Below are 5883 nucleotides of genomic sequence, written 5' to 3' on the forward strand. Positions count from 1 at the left end.
TAACTTCGACCCATTTTGAGACATAATCGACTGCCAGCAAGATGTACTGATTATTGCAAGATGAGATAAAAGGCCCCATGAAATAAATTCCCCACACATTAAAGACCTCGACTTCAAGCATCACATTTAATGGCATCTCATCCTTCCTTGACAAATTTCCCACTCTTTGGCAACGATCACACCTTAAAACAAACTGATGAGCATCCTTGAACAAAGTAGGCCAGAAAAAACCTGCTTGCAGAATACGAGCTGCCGTCTTCTCACCTCCATAGTGTCCACCATAAACCGTGGAATGGCAGTCTCGTAATATCCCCTCCGTCTCACAGAACGGGATACATCTCCTGATGATCTGGTCAGCTCCCTGTCTAAACAAATATGGTTCATCCCACATATACCACTTCACCTCATGCAGAAACTTCTTCTTTTGAGCGGATGTCAAATTAAGAGGCATTATATTGCTGACGAGATAGTTTACAATATCTGCAAACCATGGTTCTTCCTCATGAATTGCAAACAACTGCTCATCCGGAAAAGATTCATTGATTAACGTCCTATCTTGTGAAGTAGAATCGGGATTCTCCAACCTAGAGAGATGGTCAGCTACTTGATTCTCAGTACCTTTTCTATCTTTGATCTCTAACTCAAATTCCTGAAGTAAAAGCACCCAACGAATGAGTCTCGGCTTCGAATCCTTCTTAGAAACCAGATAGCGAATAGCTGCATGATCAGTGAATACTGTTACTTTTGTACCAAGCAGATAAGATCAAAATTTCTCAAAGCCAAAGACTATAGCAAAAAGCTCCTTCTCAGTAGTGGTGTAGTTCAATTGGGCACCATTTAAAGTCTTATTCGCATAGTAGACCACATGGAAGAGATTTTTCTTGCGCTGTCCCAGAACTGCACCTACCGCATAATCACTCGCATCACATATCATCTCAAACGGTTCTGTCCAATCTGGTGCTGTAATAACTGGTGCAGTGATCAAACTCTTCTTGAGTGTCTCGAATGCTGCCAAACATTCATCATCAAATTTGAACGGCACATCTTTCTCAAGCAAATTGCACAACGACTTAGATATCTTTGAAAAGTCCTTGATGAATCGCCGATAAAAACCCGCATGACCAAGAAAACTACGGATTCCTTTCACAGAATTAGGTGGGGGAAGATTTTCAATGACTCCCACCTTGGCCTTATCCACCTCCAGACCCTTTCTAGAGACCTTATGCCCAAGGATAATGCCTTCACGCACTATAAAATGACATTTCTCCCAATTAAGCACCAAATTAGTTTCCACGCATCTTTTGAGTACGGCACACAGATTATTCAAACATTCATCATATGAGTGTCCAAAGACGGAGAAGTCATCCATGAACACTTCGACGTTATTTCCAATCATGTCAGAGAATATAGCCATCATACATCTCTGAAAGGTGGCCGGTGCGCCACATAACCCAAATGAAACTCTGCGAAAAGCAAATGTGCCAAATGGACAAGTGAAGGTAGTCTTTTCCTGATCCTCTGGTGCAATACAAATCTGATTATATCCGGAATAACCATCCAGAAGACAAAAATACTCATGACCCACCAATCTGTCAAGCATCTGATCAATAAATGGAAGAGGGAAGTGATCCTTCCTTGTGGCTTTGTTCAATTTTCTATAATCCATGCATACTCTCCATCCTGTAACTGTTCGAGTAGGGATGAGCTCATTCTTTTCATTTGCGACCACAGTGATACCTCCCTTCTTAGGTACACATTGTACGGGGCTCACCCACGAGCTGTCAGAAATAGGATAAATGATGCCTGCATCTAGCCATTTCAGAATTTCTTTCTTCACCACCTCCTTCATGATGGGATTCAGTCTTCGCTGCTGTTCCACAGTTGGCTTACTACCTTCCTCTAGCAGAATTTTATGCATACAATATGAAGGACTTATCCCCTTGATGTCTGCTATGGTCCATCCTATAGCCGATTTGAATTCTCTCAAAATCCTTAAGAGCTTGTCTTCCTCACTACCTGAAAGGTCAGATGAAATAATAACAGGTAACGTAGATGAATCACCTAAAAAAGCATACCTCAAGTGTTCAGGTAATGGTTTGAGCTCCAAGGTAGGTGTTTCCTCTATTGATGGTTTGAGCTTCCCATCAGCGTTCTTGAGGTCAGAAGTACCAAGAGATTCAAATGGTATGTCCAGCTTTCGCTTCCATGGAGAAGCGTTCAGATATTGTAATTGCTCATTGCTATCTTCATCATCGCTGTCAAAATCCCCCACTAAGGCCTTTTCCAATGCATCAGACATTAGCATGTGATCGAGTTCCGAAGTAACCGCAGTATCAATCACATCCACTTTTAAGCACTCCTCATCTTCTGTAGGGAATTTTATTGCCTTGAATACGTTGAAGGTCACATCCTGATCTTGGCCCCGTATAGTAAGTTCACCTTTTTGCACATCTATCAAGGTACGGCCAGTAGCCAAGAAAGGCCTTCCCAAGATTATGGGAATCTTCTTATCTTCCTCAAAATCCAGAATAACAAAATCTGCTGGAAAGAAGAGCTTTTCCACCTTGACGAGCACATCCTCAACTATGCCCCTTGGGTAAGTAATGGAACAGTCAGCCAATTGTAGTGACATGTACGTGGGTTTTGGATCAGGTAGATCCAGTTTTTTAAAGATCGACAACGGCATCAGATTAATACTTGCTCCCAAATCACAAAGGCACTTGTCAAAAGTTAGATTGCCAATGGTACAAGGAATGGTGAAGCTTCCTGGATCTTTCAGTTTTGGTGGTAACTTTTGCTGCAGAACAGCGCTGCATTCTTCCGTGAGAGCAACGGTTTCAAGGTCATCCAGTTTCACCTTCCTTGCAAGAATAGTCTTCATAAACTTCGCATAACTAGGCATTTGTTCCAGAGCCTCAGCGAAAGGTATATTGATGTGAAGTTTCTTGAACACCTCCAGAAACTTCCCGAACTGTCTATCCAGCTTTTGTTGCTGCAATCTCTTAGGAAAAGGTGGTGGAGGATAGAGCTGTTTCTCCCCTGTATTAGCCTCAGGCAGAGTGTGTTCAACAGTAGTCTTCCTTGGTTCCGCCGCTTTCTCCTTTTGCTTAGATTCTTCATCTCTAATTTCAGCTTCTACTTCTTTTGCCTTTTCAGCATCAACTACTTTTCCAGACCTTAAGGTAATAGCCTTGACTTGCTCTTTAGCTTCCTTCCTGCCTGGTACTTCCGTGTCACTGGGAAGAGTGCCAGGTTGACGATTGAGCACTGCATTGGCTAATTGACCGATTTGATTTTCCAAGGTCTTGATAGAAACCGCCTGACTCTTGCACAACAGCTTAAGTTCCTCAAAATCAGCACTAGTGGGTGCAGCTGTACTTCCCTGTTGAGGATATGATTGCCTTGTAGCATACTGCTGTGGTTGCTGGAATCCAGGTGGGTTAAACTATTTACTCATTCCTTGCTGATATGGTGGCTGAATAGCATTCTGATTATTCCCCCAGCTGAAATTTGGATGATTTCTGTTATTAGGATGATAGGCCGCTGGCACAGGCTGCTGTTGTCGCTGATAATTATTCATATACTGAACAGATTCGTTGACAAGAGAACACTGATCCATAGCATGAGAACCTGCACAAAGCTCACAAACCATAGCTATTTGATTAACTCCATACGTAGCCAAAGAATCAACCTTCATTGATAGCGCTTGGAGCTGAGCTGCAATAGCGGTGGCTGCATCAACTTCTAGAATACCTGCTACCTTGCCTGACGTCATCCTCTGAGTTGGGTTTTGATGCTCATTTTCAGCCATCGTCTCTATAAGATTATACGCCTCAGTATAGCTTTTAGCCCATAAGGCTCCTCCAGCTGCTGCATCGAGCATGGGCCGAGATTGGGCCCCCAAACCATTATAGAAACCAGTGATCACCATCCAATCCGACATTCCATGATGTGGACATTTTCTCAACATTTCCTTGTAGCGTTCCCAAGCCTCGCACATAGATTCTGTAGGTTGCTGCGCAAACTGAGTAAGAGAACTCCTCATAGCAGCAGTCTTTGCCATTGGATAAAACTTCACCAGAAACTTTTGCGCAAGATCTTGCCACGTAGTGATGGACCCAACTGGTTCAGAATGTAACCAGTCTTTAGCCTTATCCCTCAGTGAGAATGGGAAAAGCCTCAACTTGATAGCCTCATCAGTCACGCCATTATACTTAAAAGTGCTGCAGATCTCGACAAAATTCCTTATGTGCATGTTGGGGTCTTCAGTTGCCGCTCCTCCAAAAGAAACAGAATTCTGCACCATCTGAATAGTGCCCGGCTTGATTTCAAAGGTGTTAGCTTGAATAGCCGGATGAAGGATGCTTGACTGAATGTCATCAATTTTAGGCCGAGAAAAATCCATAAGAGCTGGATCAGCTTGAACAATACGATCTCCCATGTTTACTGGTTCTTTCTGCTCAAGTCCTGAATCCGAATCCTCAAAATCTAACTTCTTCGGAATATCAAGAACTTCGTCTGTCTCCTCAGCTGTATCTAAAGTCCTCTTGCGAGCACGAGAACAAGTTTGCATAAACGCTTGCTAAAGTACCTGAAACACAACCGAAAAGAGTAAGTAACTACTACGTCCTAATCACTGAGTCCTAATGACCAATGATGGTAAGTACATAAACTAAACAAATACGCCGAGTCCCCGGCAGCGGCGCCAAAAACTTGTTAGGGCGAAAAGACGCGCTAATATTCACGCAAGTATACGCGTTCGCAAGTAATATAGAATACTTTCTAGTTCGTTCCCTCAGAGACTCAGACTAAATTATTGTCTAATTAAACTCACTCACCAATGTATGATTACTTCTCAATGTTAAGATAATAACGCTTAAAATTGTTGATTAAATATTAACTATAATTAACTACTTAATTAACCACTTAACTAACACTTTAATTTATCAATAATAAAACACTCATGAGATCACAACTTCATTATTACTTCCTTCTATAGCCATTGTTATTACCTTTAGCATGTGACAGTGATGATATTAATCGAATAACACGAAACTGATAAAAGCCAACTTTCATTGTACTAATACCATTCTACCAAGCATCCACAATTAAGATAGAAGTTGAATAGTCATCAATTATGTTGAGTTCCTATATGTCTACAGAAATTGACAACACAACGATTTAAGCTCAAGTTATTCCTTTTGATTACATAGGGCAAATAAAACTGTTAGAGTTACCCACTAATCATGCTCAACGTACATGAACCTATGCTAGCATGGCAAGTTCTAAATCTCAAGATCCACCGTCGCTTCACAAGAGATTAACACCCTATCTTATATGTTCGCGACACACATAAGACGAATACGCACAACCAATACTAGATATCATGCAATCATCACACACTAAAGTATTAAACAATTAACTAAAGAATTCCATAATAAATCCGTTGCAACCCCATGATCACGATTAGCCCATAATAGAACTTATCGCCATCATGGGTTCATATGAAATCATGACAAACAAACACAAGAAAATAATAACTAAACTAATTATATTAAAACAGAGTACGTCACAAGAGTAAATAAGTCAAAGCAAGAAAACTAGCATCCAACATTACAACGAAACAAGAATCACAAGAATATATGCTCCCTCTTCGTTGCGGTGTGCTAAATCGGTCTTCTTCCTTATCTCCTTCGCTTCTTGCGTAAAATACAATCTAAAACATAATCCCCTTAATACTCTCTGTGAAAATGTCTCAAATCTACCTATATAATAGTCCCATAAAACTCAGATTACATAGAAGTTGGAAGCCAAACAGAAGTAGAAGTCTAAAATAATTTATCTTTTTCCCCGACCCTGCGCGGCCGCTCAGCATAGCTGCGC

At 41.3% G+C, this 5883-nt stretch overlaps 1 non-coding gene across 1 annotated transcript; it reads left to right on the forward strand.

Moving 5' to 3' along the window:
* Positions 1-3941: 3941 nt before the first annotated feature.
* LOC141722532 (small nucleolar RNA R71) lies at positions 3942-4048 on the forward strand. The gene has a single exon (XR_012575548.1). It is a non-coding gene; the product is annotated as a small nucleolar RNA R71 (small nucleolar RNA).
* Positions 4049-5883: the final 1835 nt, after the last annotated feature.

The sequence above is a fragment of the Apium graveolens genome, chromosome 4 (genome assembly GCF_009905375.1).
Source record: "Apium graveolens cultivar Ventura chromosome 4, ASM990537v1, whole genome shotgun sequence".
Lineage (NCBI taxonomy): Eukaryota > Viridiplantae > Streptophyta > Magnoliopsida > Apiales > Apiaceae > Apium > Apium graveolens.